General features: G+C 36.4%; 1 non-coding gene across 1 annotated transcript; it reads right to left on the reverse strand.

The window, feature by feature from the left end:
* LOC120096381 (small nucleolar RNA SNORD50) lies at positions 1–72 on the reverse strand. The gene has a single exon (XR_005492813.1). It is a non-coding gene; the product is annotated as a small nucleolar RNA SNORD50 (small nucleolar RNA).
* Positions 73–18,372: the final 18,300 nt, after the last annotated feature.

Here is an 18,372-nt window from a genome sequence, read left to right on the forward strand (position 1 = left end):
ATCTCAGAGGCCAGATCCGTAATTATGGTTTTCCAACAGGAATTCAGATTCAGGATAGGATCATCATTAATTTTTTTCCAACTTTATTCTTAATACCAATTCGCATCAACATAGAAGAGTAACTTTCTCCACTCATTAAAGCCACTCCTTTTGCAGCAGAGATAACAAAAATCTACAACTGATTAAAACACATAGAACAAATGACAATGGTGTGAACATCTCCAATTGATAAGAACGTAGCATAATTCTTAAACCAAACCCTAAGCGAAAATTGTGTAAATGAGACTGCAAGAGCTAGAGGAACAAAAAGTAAACCATGATTCCATGTCTGTTATATATGAAAGTGTATTACACATATTAAATATTATTATGACAAAAAACCAAGTACCCATGCCACCCCATAGAAGCAAGAGAGAAATCAGTCTTCTCCATGCATGAGTTTCCTAATACAATATCTAATCCCAAATGATCAGTGCTGGACACATTAATATAAACAACACAACCAAATAGTCTCAGCATGCTCGGTCTCTCTCTCTCTCTCTCTCTCTCTCTCTCTCTCTCTCTCTCTCTCTCTCTCTCTCCCCCTCTCTCTCTCCAATATATACATGTATGTGTGTATATGATATGTTTCTGTGTATGTGTGTACAAAAATGATTCAAAATGAGTTTTGAAACTGGAAAAGCATTTGATTGTAATAGAAAGAAATAAAATTATACAATGTTGCATAATCCAGGAGCCAATAAATAAACCAATTTACTGAAGATTATATTTTATAGCAATGTTTTTCAAAATTTTTCTCTTCAGTGTCAAGCAAAAGTCACTATAAGCTAGAAAACTTTATAAAAATTTGTAAAAATTTTAACCCATTTTCCAAAATAGAAAGAAAGAAGATGAAGTCATAGGTACAAACAGTTAGATTCATTGCCAGATCCTACATATTTAATAGAGAATACACAGTCATGCAACAAATAGTGGTGTAGAAAACGTATCAATAAGTTGTAGTTTATAAAACATTAATTACTTCTCTGAGTCTATGTGATGTAGTTATAATAGACATATATAATAGACATAGTTAAAACACTGGGTTGATAAACTAAATAATTTTAAGAAATAAATTTTAAGAAATTTAATTTAGTATCACTTGTTTAGTGCCATATCTTGAACAGATAAATAACTAAAAAGTTCAAAGCAAAAAGTGAATTATTAAGGTAATGAGAAAAATATCAATTTTATGGGAGAATGTTTTGTCTCACATTGTCAGGTAATGGTGCACCACTGAGGGGAAGTAAAGGCAGAAGAAACTTGAAGCAGATAGTCCCACGGTATGCACAGTTAAGAGCAGATTGCAATGAGGATGGCATACATGCTTGTGTTCAGCTCAATTCTCTATTCTTAGACAATGAAGTCTGACCAACCTATAGAATGTCACTACCTACAGAGGAAAAGTCTTCTTAGCTCTATTACAATAATCAATATACACCTCCTCATAGAGGCCAAACTCTAATCTAGACAATTTCTCACTGAGATTTTCTTCTCATTTGACTCTGCATTATGTAGCATTGACAATTACACCATCACAGTGCTGCTGTATGGCCAAATCTGAAGGCACACACATTCAGGATCACAGTGGTTCACCTGTCTCCAACTCACAGATGTTCAGCTGCTGGTGGCTTTGTCAGGATGGCATGGGATCAGCTGGAGTTGACTGTACACTGCAGGTTAGTTTCCAGTACAATCTGTCCCTCAATTCACTCACCAGCAGCAGCTGCTCATGCATTCTGTCACTGTTGCTACCCTGAAGCTATGCTACTCTAATCAGTCACCACTTTAATTAATTAACTAATTAATTGATTAAGGTTTGTTTCTTTGTTTGCAACCCAAACACTGTCCTCCTCTGGATTCCCCTCACAGAATTCCTATCCTTTTCTCCTTTTCCCCTTCTCCTTTGTGAGGGCAGGTACCCCCTGGGTATCCCCCTAGCCTGGTACATGCAGGATTAGGCACATCTGCTCCCAATGAAGCAAAACAAAGCTGCCCTGTTGGGGAACAGATTCTACAGTCTGTTTACAGGTTTAGGGACAACTCCTTACTCCAATTATTTGGGGACACACATGGAGACAGAGCTGCATGCCTGCTACATATGTGCCAGGGGAATTGGTCCAGCCCCTGTATGCTATTTTGTTTGGTAGCTCAAACTCTGAGAACCCACAAGGATTCAGATTATTTTTCCCTGTTGGTCTTCCTGTGGAGTTCCTATCCCCTTTACAGCCTGTTTCAGTCAGCTGCTAGAGAGAGCCACTCAGAGGTCAGTTAATGCTAGGCTTCTATCTGCAAGCATAACCCTATCGTTAATATTGTTTGATATTGGTGTTTGCCCATGGGATGTCTCAAGTTAAACAGCTTATTAGTTGCCTATTTCTCCACTCTGTGCTCTATATGTGTCTGCACTTCTTAGACAGTATAAATTTTGAGTCGAATGTTTAGTGGATGGCTTGGTGTTCTTAATGCTTCTACTGAGGTTCCTGACTGGCTTCATGAAGTGCCCTCTTCATCGTCCAAGTCCTTATTGTTTAGCTAAGATCACCCATATTGACTCCAGGGAGCCTCCCACATTCAAAGTCTCTGGAACATTCCTACTACCTTACCACTCCTGGCAGCTGCAGATTTTCATTCATTCTCATGGCATTCTTGCCTCTTCCTACACCTGATCCTAACCCAAGAACATTCCACTCTCCCTGACGTCTCACACACACTTCTGTCTGTCCCTCCCTCTGCCTTCTGTGACTATTTTATTCCCGATTTTTTTTTAAAGATTTATTCATTTATTATATATAAGTACACTGTCGCTGTCTTCAGATACACCAGAAGAGGGCATCGGATCTCCTCATAGATGGTTGTGAGCCACCATGTGGTTGCTGGGAATTGAACTCAGGACCTCTGGAAGAGCAGTCGGGTGCTCTTAACCACTGAGCCATCTCTCCAGCCCTTATTCCCGATTTTTAAGTGAGAATCAAACATACTTGCTTTGGACTTTTTTTCTTGTTTAACTTCTTTGGGTCTCTTGGGAGGTATCAAGAATATTCTGTACTTTATGGTTTATATCAACTTATAAGTGACTGTTGATCTTCCTGTAGAGTCTTGGTTACCTGACTCATGATAATACTTTTAGTTCCAGCCCTTTTACTGAAAAATTCATGATGTTTGTTTTAATACCTCAATTATATTGTGTAAATGAAACATATTTTCTTTACCCATTCTTTGGTTGAGGGAAAACTAGGTTGTTTCCAGCTTCTGACTATTACAAATTATTACAAATAGAGGTGCTAATGGCATTCAGCACATGCCCTTGTGTTATGGTAGAACACCTTTTCAGAATGTGCCCAGTACCAGTATAACTGTGTCTTCAGATAGAACTCTTTTCTACTTTCTGAGAAACTGCCAGATTGATTTCCAGAGTGGTAGTACAAGTTTGCAAATCCATCTCCAGCCACAAAATAGCATTCCTTTTGGATATCTCTGTATCCCTGCCAGCTTGGACTGTAGCTTGAGGGTTTGGGTTTTTTTTTTTTTTTTTTTGAATCTTAGCCATTATGATGAGTGTACGTTGGAATCTCAAGGTCATTTTTAATTGTATTTCCATAATAATTAAGAATGTTAATGTCAAACATTTCTTTAACTGATTCTCTACCTTTTCAGATTCTTCAGTTGAGAAGTCTCTGTTTAGCATTGTACCCCACTTTTAATTGGGTTATTTGGGCTGATGTTTAATTTCTTGATTTTTTCCTTTAATGATGTTGAGTGAGAGGTTCTATAGATATCTCTTAGATCTATTTGGTCTACAACAGCTTTTAATTTTATTGTTTCTATTTTCAGTTTTTGTTTGTTGATCTGTCCATTCCTCAGAATGTGGTATTGAAATCTCTACTGGTGAGTTTCAAAGTGTGATAACAGCTTCAGTAAAGGGTTTTTGTTTGTCTGGTTGGTTGGTTTTGTTGTTGTTGTTGTTGTTGTTGTTGTTGTTTTGTTTTGTTTTACTTTTTGTTTTTTGTTTTTTAGAAATGTCAGTGCCTTGACATTTGAGACATAGATGTTAAGAATTGAAAAATCATTTTGGTGGATTTATTTTTCTTTGATAACTATGACGTTCACCTTATTATTTCTTTTGGTTGAAAGTCTATGTTATTAGATATTAGAATGGCTTCTCCCATTTTTCTCTTGTATCTCATTGTTTCGTAAACTCATTTCATGGCTTATACTCTGAGGTAGTATTTACCTTTGTAGCTGAGGTGTGTTTCTTGCATGCAAAAAAATGATGGATAGTGTTTACTTAATTTAGTCTGTTGTCCTGTACCTTGTTATTGATGAATTAAATCCATTGATGTAGAGAGATTAATGATGAATGATAATTCTTGTTATTTTGATGTTGCTAGTGGTACTGTGAATATGTAACTGATTTTCTTCTTGCTGTGCTGTGAGATAATTCTAATTTCTTGTATTTTGTTGGTTGCAGTTACCCTCCTTTGTTGGAGTTCCTTCTAGTCTCCTCTTAGGGCTATATTAGTAAAAAGATATTGTTGAAATTGTATTTTGTCTTGGAACATCTTGGTTTCTCCATTTACAGTGGTTGAGGGTTTTGCTAGGCTTACTAACCTGGGCTGACTTCTGTGATTAGAGTTTGCCATCTATCTAGTCCTTTCTGACTTTTAGATTCTCTGTTTCAAAATCATGTGTAAATCTGACAGGTTTACCTTTATATGTTACTTGGCCTTTTCTACTTGTAACTTTTTTTTTTTTATTAACTTGAGTATTTCTTATATACATTTCGAGTGTTATTCCCTTTCCCGGTTTCCGGGCAAACATCCCCCTCCCCCCTCCCCTTCCTTATGGGTGTTCCCCTCCCAACCCTCCCCCCATTGCCGCCCTCCCCCCATAGACTAGTTCAATGGGGGTTCAGTCTTAGCAGGACCCAGGGCTTCCCCTTCCACTGGTGCTCTTACTAGGATATTCATTGCTACCTATGGGGTAAGAGTCCAGGGTCAGTCCATGTATAGTCTTTAGGTAGTGGCTTAGTCCCTGGAAGCTCTGGTTGCTTGGCATTGTTGTACTTTTGGGGTCTCGAGCCCCTTCAAGCTCTTCCAGTTCTTTCTCTGATTCCTTCAATAGGGGACCTATTCTCAGTTCAGTGGTTTGCTGCTGGCATTCGCCTCTGTATTTGCTGTATTCTGGCTGTGTCTCTCAGGAGCGATCTACATCCGGCTCCTGTCGGTCTGCACTTCTTTGCTTCATCCATCTTGTCTAATTGGGTGGCTGTATATGTATGGGCCACATGTGGGGCAGACTCTGAATGGGTGTTCCTTAAGTCTCTGATTTAATCTTTGCCTCTCCCTACCCTTCCAAGGGTATTCTTTTTCCTCATTTAAAAAGGAGTGAAGCATTCACATTTTGATCATCCGTCTTGAGTTTCGTTTGTTCTAGGCATCGAGGGTAATTCAAGCATTTGGGCTAATAGCCACTTATCAATGAGTGCATACCATGTATGTCTTTCTGTGATTGGGTTAGCTCACTCAGGATGATATTTTCCAGTTCCAACCATTTGCCTACGAATTTCATAAACTCGTTGTTTTTGATAGCTGAGTAATATTCCATTGTGTAGATGTACCACATTTTCTGTATCCATTCCTCTGTTGAAGGGCATCTGGGTTCTTTCCAGCTTCTGGCTATTATAAATAAGGCTGCGATGAACCTAGTGGAGCACGTGTCTCTTTTATATGTTGAGGCATCTTTTGGGTATATGCCCAAGAGAGGTATAGCTGGATCCTCAGGCAGTTCAATGTCCAATTTTCTGAGGAACCTCAAGACTGATTTCCAGAATGGTTTTACCAGTCTGCAATCCCACCAACAATGGAGGAGTGTTCCTCTTTCTCCACATCCTCGCCAGCATCTGCTGTCACCTGAGTTTTTGATCTTAGCCAATCGCACTGGTGTGAGGTGAAATCTCAGGGTTGTTTTGATTTGCATTTCCCTTATGACTAAAGATGTTGAACATTTCTTTAGGTGTTTCCAGCCATTCGGCATTCCTCAGCTGTGAATTCTTTGTTTAGCTCTGAACCCCATTTTTTAATAGGGTTATTTGTTTCCCTGCGGTCTAACTTCTTGAGTTCTTTGTATATTTTGGATATAAGGCCTCTATCTGTTGTAGGATTGGTAAAGATCTTTTCCCAATATGTGGGTTGCCGTTTTGTCCTAACCACAGTGTCCTTTGCCTTACAGAAGCTTTGCAGTTTTATAAGATCCCATTTGTCGATTCTTGATCTTAGAGCATAAGCCATTGGTGTTTTGTTCAGGAAATTTTTTCCAGTGCCCATGTGTTCCAGATGCTTCCCTAGTTTTTCTTCTATTAGTTTGAGTGTGTCTGGTTTGATGTGGAGGTCCTTGATCCACGTGGACTTAAGCTTTGTACAGGGTGATAAGCATGGATCGATTTGCATTCTTCTACATGTTGCCCTCCAGTTGAACCAGCACCATTTGCTGAAAATGCTATCTTTTTTCCATTGGATGGTTTTGGCTCCTTTGTCAAAAATCAAGTGACCATAGGTGTGTGGGTTCATTTCTGGGTCTTCAATTCTATTCCATTGGTCTATCTGTCTGTCTCTGTACCAATACCATGCAGTTTTTATCACTATTGCTCTGTAATACTGCTTGAGTTCAGGGATAGTGATTCCCCCTGAAGTCCTTTTATTGTTGAGGATAGCTTTAGCTATCCTGGGTTTTTTGTTATTCCAGATGAATTTGTAAATTGTTCTGTCTAACTCTTTGAAGAATTGGATTGGTATTTTGATGGGGATTGCATTCAATCTGTAGATTGCTTTTGGTAAAATGGCCATTTTTACTATATTAATCCTGCCAATCCATGAGCATGGGAGATCTTTCCATCTTCTGAGGTCTTCTTCAATTTCTTTCCTCAGTGTCTTGAAGTTCTTATTGTACAGATCTTTTACTTGCTTGGTTAAAGTCACACCGAGGTACTTTATATTATTTGGGTCTATTATGAAGGGTGTCGTTTCCCTAATTTCTTTCTCAGCTTGTTTCTCTTTTGTATAGAGGAAGGCAACTGATTTATTTGAGTTAATTTTATACCCAGCCACTTTGCTGAAGTTGTTTATCAGCTTTAGTAGTTCTCTGGTGGAGCTTTTGGGATCACTTAAATATACTATCATGTCATCTGCAAATAGTGATATTTTGACCTCTTCTTTTCCGATCTGTATCCCTTTGATCTTTTGTTGTCTGATTGCTCTGGCTAGAACTTCAAGAACTATATTGAATAAGTAGGGAGAGAGTGGGCAGCCTTGTCTAGTCCCTGATTTTAGTGGGATTGCTTCAAGTTTCTCTCCATTTAGTTTAATGTTAGCAACTGGTTTGCTGTATATGGCTTTTACTATGTTTAGGTATGGGCCTTGAATTCCTATTCTTTCCAGGACTTTTATCATGAAGGGGTGTTGAATTTTGTCAAATGCTTTCTCAGCATCTAATGAAATGATCATGTGGTTCTGTTCTTTCAGTTTGTTTATATAATGGATCATGTTGATGGTTTTCCGTATATTAAACCATCCCTGCATGCCTGGGATGAAGCCTACTTGGTCATGGTGGATGATTGTTTTGATGTGCTCCTGAATTCGGTTTGCCAGAATTTTATTGAGTATTTTTGCGTCGATATTCATAAGGGAAATTGTTCTGAAGTTCTCTTTCTTTGTTGTGTCTTTGTGTGGTTTAGGTATAAGAGTAATTGTGGCTTCGTAGAAGGAATTCGGTAGGGCTCCATCTGTTTCAATTTTGTGGAATAGTTTGGATAATATTGGTATGAGGTCTTCTATGAAGGTTTGATAGAATTCTGCACTAAACCCGTCTGGACCTGGGCTCTTTTTGGTTGGGAGACCTTTAATGACTGCTTCTATTTCCTTAGGAGTCATGGGGTTGTTTAACTGGTTTATCTGTTCCTGATTTAACTTCGATACCTGGTATCTGTCTAGGAAATTGTCCATTTCCTGAAGATTTTCAAATTTTGTTGAATATAGGTTTTTATAGTAAGATCTGATGATTTTTTGAATTTCCTCTGAATCTGTAGTTATGTCTCCCTTTTCATTTCTGATTTTGTTAATTTGGACGCACTCTCTGTGTCCTCTTGTTAGTCTGGCCAAATGTTTATCTATCTTGTTGATTTTCTCAAAGAACCAACTTTTGGTTCTGTTGATTCTTTCTATGGTCCTTTTTGTTTCTACTTGGTTGATTTCAGCTCTGAGTTTGATTATTTCCTGCCTTCTACTCCTCCTGGGTGTATTTGCTTCTTTTTGTTCTAGAGCTTTTAGGTGTGCTGTCAAGCTGCTTACATATGCTCTTTCCTGTTTCTTTCTGCAGGCACTCAGCGCTATGAGTTTTCCTCCTAGCACAGCTTTCATTGTGTCCCATAAGTTTGAGTATGTTGTATCTTCATTTTCATTAAATTCTAAAAAGTTTTTAATTTCTTTCTTTATTTCTTCCTTGACCAGGTTATCATTGAGTAGAGCATTGTTCAATTTCCACGTATATGTGGGCATTCTTCCCTTATTGTTATTGAAGACCAGTTTTAGGCCGTGGTGGTCCGATAGCACGCATGGGATTATTTCTATCTTTCTGTACCTGTTGAGGCCCGTTTTTTGACCAATTATATGGTCAATTTTGGAGAAAGTACCATGAGGAGCTGAGAAGAAGGTATATCCTTTTGCTTTAGGATAGAATGTTCTATAAATATCCGTTAAGTCCATTTGGCTCATGACTTCTCTTAGTCTGTCGACATCACTGTTTAATTTCTGTTTCCATGATCTGTCCATTGATGAGAGTGGGGTGTTGAAATCTCCCACTATTATTGTGTGAGGTGCAATGTGTGTTTTGAGCTTTAGTAAGGTTTCTTTTACGTATGTAGGTGCCCTTGTATTTGGGGCATAGATATTTAGGATTGAGAGTTCATCTTGGTGGATTTTTCCTTTGATGAATATGAAGTGTCCTTCCTTATCTTTTTTGATGACTTTTAGTTGGAAATTGATTTTATTTGATATTAGAATGGCTACTCCAGCTTGCTTCTTCTGACCATTTGCTTGGAAAGTTGTTTTCCAGCCTTTCACTCTGAGGTAGTGTCTGTCTTTTTCTCTGAGGTGTGTTTCCTGTAGGCAGCAGAATGCAGGGTCCTCGTTGCGTATCCAGTTTGTTAATCTATGTCTTTTTATTGGGGAGTTGAGGCCATTGATATTGAGAGATATTAAGGAATAGTGATTATTGTTTCCCTTTATATTCATATTTGGATGTGAGGTTATGTTTGTGTGCTTTCATTCTCTTTGTTTTGTTGCCAAGACGATTAGTTTCTTGCTTCTTCTAGGGTATAGCTTGCCTCCTTATGTTGGGCTTTACCATTTATTATCCTTTGTAGTGCTGGATTTGTAGAAAGATATTGTGTAAATTTGGTTTTGTCATGGAATATCTTGGTTTCTCCATCAATGTTAATTGAGTACTTGTAACTTTTAATGTTCTTTCTTTGTTCCGTAACTTTGGTTTTTTGTTTATTATTCAGTGAGAGGATTTTCTTTTCTGCTCCAATCTATGTGGTATTCTGTAAGCTTCTTGTATATTTGTAGACATATTTTTTGCGGGGAGGGGTTAGGGACAGTTTGTTATATGATATCATTCGAGATGTTTTCTGGTCCTTTATCCTCAAATTTTCACCCTCTTCTATTCCTATTATTCTTAGGTTTGATTTTTTTCATAGTGTCCCAGATATCCTCAATGTTTTGTGTTAGGAATATTTTACATTTGACGTTTCCTATGACCTATATATCAATTACTTCAATGGTATCTACTATATCTGAGGCTCCTCTGTCTGCTGTATTCTGTTGGTTATGCTTTGTAGTTCTTGTTCTTTTTCTTCGGTTTTCCATCCCTAGGATTTCCTCTATTTGTGTTTTCTTTATTGCTTCTATTTCCATTTTTACATCTTGGATTTTTATTCATTTTCTTCCCCTGTTTAATTGTTTTTTTTTGTATTTCATTAAGAGATGTATTTATTTTCCATTTAAAGGCCTCTATTATCTTCATGAGATGAAACTTAAGGTCACAGTCTAGCTTTCCAAGTGTGTTAAGATATCCTCATATATTATGATAATAGGAGAACTGGGTTCTGATGATGCCATATTGCGCTAGCTTCTGTTGATTATGTTCTTGCATTTGCTTTTCAACATCTGTTTCTGTCTGGTCTTGGATGGCCTGGTATTCCCTAGGAGCAGTAAGCCACTAAGACCATTTGCTCTGGATACCTGCAGGCCTCCCAAACGGCTCTCAGAGCAGTGGGCTGGGAGGCAGACTGTAGATCCACAATTGCAGGTAGAAGCATGGACAGGAAGGAAGATGGAACTCTGCTAGGGTAAGGCAGAACTCATGACTGCTAGGATTGCTGGGGTCCCAGAAGCAAGGGAATTGGAGCACAGGTGTGTACCCTGGGTGAACTCATTTTGAGGATGCCTTTTGGGAGGCAGGTTAACCTGTGGGGTAGGGAGTAGTGTCCAACCAAATAACTTAATAGGGAATTCCTAGAAGAGATTTATATATTATATAAAAGGTCCGAGAATTAATACTATAGAACATAAGGGTATACTGCCTCATACATGTACACTATACATGTATAATATATTCATACATTGGCAGTATAAAAACTTAAATGTAAATCACTGAGCATATTATGTGTATGTAAGTATGTAAAGGAGTGGGACCAGTTAGGAATTGTTTGCTATTGTTTGCAATTGCTATAATTGTAAAATTATATAATTATTTGGAAATCAAAGTGATATTTCCTTAAAGGAGTAAACGTCTACATATACTCAAGATTCTAATTTTAGCATTACTTCTAGGCTCCAACCAACAGTTAAATGGCAAAAGTCAGGTAGGACTGACTTGTTATAAAGAGAACTGTTTGGCCTCTTCACTCTCTCTGAACATTTCCTTTCTCTGACCCTTTTTTCTTTCTCTGTCTCTTTCTCCCTTCCTCCTCTCTACATGTGTTCCTAGCTGCCCCCTTCTCTCCCCTCCTCCTCCTCTCTCATATCCCTAAATACACTCTGTTCTCCATTAGAGCTCCATTATATGGGATTGGAGGTGGGGAGATGCCTCAGCATGAGAAATCCATCCAACCTCACCATTCCTCATTTTATAAAACATAACCTTGGTTTTACAAAACACATCACTTATATTATATAGGCATTTGAGTGAGGAAAATAAAACATGTTTCATCAATTATTCCATGCATATTTGTATAGCAGCCTTAATAGAAATAAAATCTATTATGAAGGGAGTGAATTAACACATTCTAATTTGTATGTGTGGCAAGAATGTCTCACTGATTAATACATGTGCTATTCTAGTATAACTAAGTTTGGTTTCAAATTTCCATACACTGCTGAAATTTTATGGTGTGGAACCTTCTTCTGATCTGTGTGAGAATTACTTACGCATTGTGCATGTATACACACACACACACACACACACACACACACACACACACACACACATATATATATACATATATAAATTAATGAAATAAGTGAAATTCCACATTTACCCCTAAATGATCAGAATATACCACATAAAATGTATAATTTAATTAGCAACAGAAACAATGAACTATTCATTTAATTCTACAGCAAAGCTTTGTAAAAAATGACAACATTCATTTTGATGCTAAACATCTCCAGGTTGATTGTCAATTGGACATTATATTCTATGCTTATTTCAGCCTTTAATTGGCCAAATGCACTATCATGCTATAAGTGGGAATGTTTGAGTAGAGAAGTTACATACATCTCTGGTAATGAGATTTATTTTGAGGGCCTAGAAAACACCTGAGCAAATCATGGCAGTGTAGATTCCATGAATTCGAGCAAATGACACTAAACCATGTAACATTATTACCTGATTTCTTTTAGTTTATATTGAGTTATTTAAAACAAGTGAATGAACCAAGAATATCATCAGTGTCTTGAAGGAATATTCCCCCTGGAAAATATATATCAATGTTTATGAAACTTCAATTTAGAATCAACTATTATATTCATGTTGACATAATTTCTAAAAAATCAACAAAATTGTATATACTCTGTAATATTTAATGTTCTTAAATGTTGAAACATTTTTAAATATTTTCTGGAATATCAATGTAATAAAAATGCATAATACTACCTAAAACATTTTGTTTTAATTTAATTGCAAAGTTTTTATATATTTTAAATTTATTTTTAAGATAAAATATAATTAAAGAATTCCCTTCATTTTCTTCACTTTAACTCCTCCATTTTTCCCATCTTCCCATCAAACTGATTGCCTCATTTTTTTAAAATGTACTTTATAATGAGAAAATTCTTTATACATACAACCATACACATACCTAGGAAGGAGGGAGAGAGAGAAGGAGAGAAAAAGATTGAGAGAAAGAAACAGAGACAGAGACACAGAGAAATATACATCTGCTGAGTACATTTCTTTTTTTTAAGATTTATTTATTTATTATTTTATATGTGTGAGTACACTGTCCTCAGACACACCAGAAGAGGGCATTGAATCCCATTACAGATGGTTGTGAGCCACCATGTGGTTGCTGGGAATTGAATTCAGGACCTCTGGAAGAGCAGTCAGTGCGCTTAACCGCTGAGCCATCTCTCCAGCCCTGCTGAGTACATTTCTGTTATTAATGTTTATTTAATTCAAGGGAAAACAACTTTATGCTGGGCAATCAGTTAGAGGGCATGTCTTGAGATATCAGCTTGAGATATATGCTTGCTGTTACCTGTCTAAAGGTTAGACTTTTAGATGATCTCTTTTCTTCGTTATCATGTCCATTGATATTACCATTTTTCAGGTCCTGTTTAGGCTGCCATTTCTAAGATATACAGCCATACAATGCACATCCTTCAATCTCTCCCTTCTTCCTGTGTAGTTAATAATATTCTACTTATATAAATGGTGACTTTAAAACATTTTATTAGGAATAATACATTCCAATTCTGAAATATATTTTATATATATTAAATGCTCATTATTTAAAAGTAATACTAACAACACTATGTTGAAACATAATATTCTTGTTCCTTTTACTACCTGGCATGAAAGCAGTTAGTTACTGAGTCTTGTAAGCCTATTTCCTTAAAAGGGAGATAGTATTTATAATAGAGGAAACTTTATAAAAATTAATTGAGATGGCATATAAATAGCAGAATGCAAGGTATCTCTTATTTTTATGAGATTTCTTTATAAATGCTCTTTTTCTCATTGAAAGTGTTACCTCTGCCATCAAGTAAAAGATATGTATTCAATTTCAAGAATAGATACTGCTACTGATCATTCTCCTTCCAGTCTAAACTTTGATGTACAATCAGTGATTATAACAAACAAACAAACAAATGTCCCATGTGAATAATAATCAGGGACAGTATAAAAATTTTATAATTCTGAAAAGTAGAAGAGAGTAAGTGATTTGGATAAAAGCAGTGAATGAAATTAATGTAGCAACTCACTTGCTCTTTTAATTGATTTAAACCTTATTCAAAATCTTTCCATATGTCCAAGATAAATTTAATACCACAAACTTTTGTTACATATTTATAATTGATAACTAATAATAGAAGTATGATATCACGAAGCATCTTAATATCAGGGAGAAAAATTATGACAATACCTAGCTAATGGAATTTTAGGTTGTTTGAAATGGGAATATATTTAGTCATTGGCCTTCCTATTTAACGTGCTTCAATAATAATTAATTTTTCAAAAATATGGCAATATAACTATTTGCTTGAGTATACCCATTGAGAGATCAAACCCTATTGGTTAAGACCCTATCTTTGAGAACCTGACTTAAGGTTTAACTCAGTCTTACTAACAAACTGACATCTGTCTCCAGTTTCCAGGTTATCCCCCAGTAAGATCTGCATCTAACACCAGGCCTCAGGTTAGTCCTTACCAAATCTACACCCTCAGGTTACAGGTCTTCCTTTGACACTTCCCTTCCTAACAACCACTAACCAGGAGAAAACAGAAATTACATTTACAGTTTATCTTCCAGAACTGTCCAATTATGTTAAAGACCATGATGGCCCCCAAATCAGATATATACCAGGCTAGATAACCCCCTTCTTTTCATTTATAAATACTTATCTGAAACTGGACTCCAGGCTCCTTCATATTCTCTTGCATCAAAGATGGGGGTATGGTCCAAGTTTGAGCTTAAAGAAAGATCAGTAAATTCTTGAAAATTGATAACAAATATATGAAAAGGCATTACACATCTTTGATAGGTAAATCATATAAATTCTATCTTTGTTCTATGTTTCTTTCCAGACTAAATGTATGTACACAATGGTACACATCATTTTATGTAAAAAACGATACACGTGAGTGCCAGGAAGAATTTGGTCATGTTAGGATAGTCCTTTGACAACAAGAACTGTGCCAGACAGAGGCTAATTTTTGCTCTAAAAATGGTGAATTTTTATTCATCTGCTTCTAGTTTATGACAGCTCTGTTAACAATCACCTATCTATGTATCTATCAATCAATCATTCAATCAGTCATTCAACAAATCAAGCTAGTTATCATCAAAGTAGCAGTCAACACACCCATCTACTATCCATGAATCTACTTATCATACATGTATCAGTCAAACTATCCACTTATCATATACGTATCTTTCATTATTCATCTATGCACATGTGTGTGTATGTGTGTGTGTGCATGTGTGTGTGTGAGATCTATCTTTCAACATCTATTTACTAATGCATCTATCATGTATTTGTTTATCTATCTATCATATAGATATATAGATATGTATTGTCTGTCATCATAACCTATCTATATTTCCATGTATTTATTCATCTATCTATGGTTTTCATGCTGAGGTGGACCCTGGGCTAGACAAAGGCTAATTGTTTCCATATTAATGAAAGGAAACACTCTGAAAGAGCCATATTTCAGCCTTTATTCTTTCTTTTTCTTATTTTCTAATTGTTCTTATTTTCCTCATAGATCATGAACAGAATGGAAAGAACATTATATGTGCTATCTTCGTATATACAAACCAATGCCAGACTCCATGGGCTGGTTATTACTACTACTTAAATATAAAAGAAAACTAAGTCACATAGGGGTTAGATAACTAAGCTACACATCTATGAGCTTCACAGAGAAGTAAGTTCAGCAGCTCTGACTTTAGTCTCTGACTAATCTGCATAATTTATCATGATTTTTTTGTGGACATATAATTGTAAGTCATTGATACATCTAATACTTGGTGAGTGGTTGATATTATTTTTGAGCTGGCTATGCTTTCTATTCATTTTTACATGTACTCAAATATCATTTAGCCAAGACATAAGAGACTGACAAAACTTATTTATAAACCATAGGACTACCAGGTCTGGGTTCATTCAGAGAAGATGTACCTAACCCTCAAGAGTCCCCAGGGAGTTTAGTGGTCTGGTGGGAAGGGTGGGGTGGGAATTTCCTCTTGGAGACAGGGGGGAGGCAGTGCAGAAGGTATGGAATATGGAACAGTCAGAGGGTGGACCAGGAAGAGAATAAAATCTGAAGTGTAAAAATAAATAAATAGGGTTGGGGATTTAGCTCAGTGGTAGAGCGCTTGCCTAGCATGTGCAAGGCCCTGGGTTCGGTCCCCAGCTCTGAAAAATAAAAAAAAGGAAAAATAAATAAATAAATAAATAAATAAATAAATAAATAAATAAATGGAAAATGGAAAACCAAAAAAAAAGAAAGAAAGAAAGAAAGAAAAGAAAAGAAAAGAAAAGGAAGAAGAAAGAAGAGGAAAGACTCAGTATATGCCTATCCTTTAAATGTGTGGCCTTCCAATGAATCACAGACATTCAGATATTTGCAAGCATCTATTCCAAGAATGAATGCCCTTTGGAAATATCTGTTTCTTGGGGATTTTCCTAAAGCCCTTATATCAATTACACTATAAAAAATGGAGGTGATTTTTTTTTCTGTAGCAACCACTTTAACTGGCTCATTTTGTAACTCAACAGTGTGAAAGTTATTGTTTAGTCTTAAATCTGTCCATCACAAATACCTGTGTTGAATCTTTGACTCTAGTATGATGGTGACTGGGGTGGTACAATTTGGAAGTCATTAGGATTGGAATACCAGGTAAATAAGGCAAGTAGCATACTCTTTTTTTTCTTGCATCTTTTTTATTCATATACATTTTAAATATAAACCCCTTTCCTTAAGCCCCTATCCCCTATCCCCTCCCCTCTCCCCCTTCTTCTATGAAGGGTTCCCCCACACAGCCACCAACGACTTCCAGCCTCCCTGCCCTGACATTCCCCTAACATGTGGAGTCCAGGCTTTTAGGACCAAGGGCTTCTCCTCCCATTGCTGTTCAACAAGGCCACCCTCTGCAACATGTGCAGCTAGAGACATGGGACTGTCCATGTGTACTCTGGATGGTGGTTTTGTCCCTAGGAGCTCTGGTTCATTGTTATTGTTGTTCTTATGGGGTTGCAAACCTCTTCAGCTCCTTCAATCCCTTCTCTAACTCCTCCAATTGGGACTCTGTTCTCAGTTCAATTGTTGGCTGTGAGCATTCACCTTTGTATTTGTCATGCTGTGGCAGAGCCTCTCAGGAGACAGCTATATCAGGCTCCTGTCAGAATGCGCTTCTTGGCATCAGCAATATTGTCTGGGTTTGTTGACTGATTATGGACTGGATCTTCAGGTGAGACAGTTTCTATATGGTATTTCTTTCAGTCTCTGCTCCAAACGTTGCCTCCGTATTTCCTCCTATGAATATTTTTGTTACCCCTTCTAAGAAGGACAGAAGCATCCACACTTTGGTCATCCTTCTTCTTGAGCTTTATGTGGTTTGTGGATTGTAAATCAAGCTTTTGGGGTAATATCCACTTATCAGCGAGTGCATTCCATATGTGTTTTTTGTACCACATTTTCTGTATCCTTTCCTCTGTTGAAGGGCATCTGGGTTCTTTACACCTTCTGGCTATTATAAATAAGGCTGCTATGAACATAGTGGAGCATGTGTCCTTGTTATATGTTGGAATATCTTTTGGATATATACTCAGGAGTGGTGTAGCTGGGTCCTTATGTAGTGTTTTGTCCAATTTTCTGAGGAACCCCCAAAAAAGATGTGTCATCTACACTTGGAATCTTTATACGAGTGATTTTTTCCCATCTGTTTCTTTGTCAAATTCTCTAATTCATTTGTGACATACATGGCTATAGACTATGATATATTTGACTATAGGTAATATTTAGCCTGTGCTTAATTATGTGTAGCATGTAATTAATAATGTTGGCCAATGCTCAAAATAACAAGGAAAAAAGTAAGAGGTGTATGAGAATATAGAAAGAGTCCTCATATAATAGTCTAAGTGGAATCTTTTAATGATGAACAAAACCGGATGTTTGGTTTTAAAATGAGTTTAAGACAAAACTATAAGTAAAAAAAAACAACATAAAAATACAAAACAAAATTTCTGATGTTTAATTTACATAATATAATTTTTATTTTGGTGTAATTGTTATCTAACAGAGAATGAGAATAAACCTAAGGGATATATTCTGATATTGCCATGAAGGGACATTTTCAAGAAAAATGAAGATGAAATAAAAAGATAGCAGGGTTGGGGATTTAGCTCAGTGGTAGAGCACTTGCCTAGCAAGCGCAAGGCCCTGGGTTCGGTCCCCAGCTCAGAAAAAAAAAAGTAAAAAAAAAAAAGTTAAAAAAGATAGCTTTTGACAAATGGCAATCCACATGCTTCATTTCTTAAACTGAAGAAAAATGAGAGTTATAAGTTCAAGAATTCATTGTTATCTGTTTCTTGACTGTAGACCCAAATAACAAGCTAGTGTCACCCCATCTTCCTCAACACAATGAAACATACATTTCTATTGTCAAAGGAAATAAACCTCCCTTCTCTCAGCTGCTTTTATCAGAATATTACAAATTTTGGATCTAAATACTAATCAATTGAGAACATTTATTGTGTTTCTATTTCCTTTTCTCTCTCTCTCTCTCTCTCTCTCTCTATATATATATATATATATATATGCAAAAATAATAAATCAAAAAATATTTAAACAAAGATAAATTTAAATTGATGAAAGGCAAATCCATAAGGTTTTCAGTGAATTAATGTGAAATCAATTTCCAGCATGCTCATTCTACACTTAAATATTATGTTCTATGACATTGATATGTATGTCCTAAAATATTTTTGTACCCACTTACATTTGGAGAAAAATATAAATCATGAATTTTTTTCATATCTTTGT

This window comes from Rattus norvegicus, chromosome 13 (genome assembly GCF_036323735.1).
Source record: "Rattus norvegicus strain BN/NHsdMcwi chromosome 13, GRCr8, whole genome shotgun sequence".
Taxonomy (NCBI): Eukaryota; Metazoa; Chordata; class Mammalia; order Rodentia; family Muridae; genus Rattus; species Rattus norvegicus.